The sequence below is a fragment of the Mandrillus leucophaeus genome, unplaced genomic scaffold (genome assembly GCF_000951045.1).
Source record: "Mandrillus leucophaeus isolate KB7577 unplaced genomic scaffold, Mleu.le_1.0 Scaffold442, whole genome shotgun sequence".
Classification (NCBI taxonomy): Eukaryota; Metazoa; Chordata; class Mammalia; order Primates; family Cercopithecidae; genus Mandrillus; species Mandrillus leucophaeus.
The window spans coordinates 826,949-828,685 of NW_012104721.1; the positions used below are offsets into that span (position 1 = coordinate 826,949).

Genomic DNA, 1,737 nt, shown 5'->3' on the forward strand with positions numbered 1-1,737 from the left:
AAAAAAAAAAAAAAAAAAAAGTGTCTCTTCTCTCCAGCAACTCCCCATAGCTCCCAAGCAGATAAAAAAAATTCTTCAAGGATATATCTATCATATTCCTTTACATAGCACCATAATGCCTTGCACAGTGGCTTGTATACAGAAGTAGCCTAATAAACATTCATTGATCAATGCCCATAGACAAGCAACTAAAGGAATCGAGAGAGGTATCAAGAAAAGATCACAAAATATTAACTACAATCAAAATCAAGAGGGATATTATCTATGTCTCAATCAATCTAGAAGGCATCTGGCACCTAATTGGCTCTGATATACGTGGTGAAAAATGAACCAGACAGACCTAAGCATCTAGCATTCACCTCTATGGGAGGTATAAAAGAATCACAAGGGGGCTGACTCTGCTCACCAGGAGCTTCCCTAGTCCTCCTATGGTCCACATATGAGGGAGGTAAGCATGCTCATTCCTTGCCAAAAGTAGTGTTCTTTACTTCAGATTTTGAACAAATAAATACTCACATGTCAAAAGCACTGAACTCCAATGTTAAGCGAGCTGGCAGCCCAGCAGAGTCACCTGGACAGAAGCATTATCACATTTTCAATGACAAGTCAGAAATAGCAGCATTCATAACAAAAATGCTTATGAATAGTTTTCTTTTCTTTGTTGAGCCCAAGACACCCCATCCAATTTCTGATTATCTATGCTACATAGATAATATATGTATGGATAGATAATAGCAGAATGTGACAGAGCTCTTGTGAATATGAGACATTTGCCAAGAATATAAAAAAGACTCAATGGAAAAAAATATTTCCAATCTCTTCCCCCAGCAATGCTAAGTAATGGGTATTATTTGGATTAATAATTTGAGTTTCACTACTCTCTTTCTTTTTCCCCACAACAAGAGAAAATAAATGAAAATGAACTGAGATCAAAAAGTCAGGAAGTAAAATAGAAACTAGTGAAGAGCACTGATTACAAAAGACAAGGCTGTCTCTTTCTAAAGGAAAGCTGACACTATACTGGAGGACAGAGAGGATAACAGAAGACAATGGAAAATGAAATTTACAATCACCTACCATTGTAGTAATAACCCTTAATGTCCTTGGGAGCTTCATCTAGCCGATACTCATTCAGCTTCTTCTGGGTCAACTCATGCCAGAACCCAACATCCAAGGCACTGCTAAAGGGGGCAAACTGCAGTTTAGAGAGTCCAGGATCCCCCGTAGCTGCTGCCATTATTTCTTGCCTACTAAAAAACAAAACAGAACACAGCAAAATAACATATCCATGCAAAACCTGATGAGAGAGAACACTTGTAATAAAGCTTAATTCAAACAAACAAAAAGTAATGAGATGTTTACAGGCTACCTTAAGACACAACTTCTTTTTGGATTGTGGTAAGAAACACATAACATATACTTTACCATCTTCATTATTTTGAAGTGTACAGTTGGGTGGTATTAAGTATAATCACAATGTTGTAAAACAGATCTCCAGAACTTTTTCCTCTTGCAAAACTGGAACTCTATACTCTTTAAACAATAACTCCCCATTTCCTTTCTCCCAGGACCTTGTACCCACCATTCTACTTTCTGTCTATACAGGTCTGACTACTTCATGTAAATGGAATCATGCAGTATTTGTGTTTTTATGACTGGCTTATTTCACCTAAGACACAACTTTGAAAACCATCCTAATTGGCCTGTGTTGTCAAGCCGATTCTCCTCACGACAGTG

The 1,737-nt window shown here is 37.5% G+C and overlaps 1 protein-coding gene across 1 annotated transcript in view; it reads right to left on the reverse strand.

Annotated features, from left to right (window-relative positions):
- ATG7 (autophagy related 7) overlaps positions 1-1,737 on the reverse strand; it is a 305,815-nt gene that overhangs the window by 279,148 nt on the left and 24,930 nt on the right. The window lies entirely within an intron of this gene.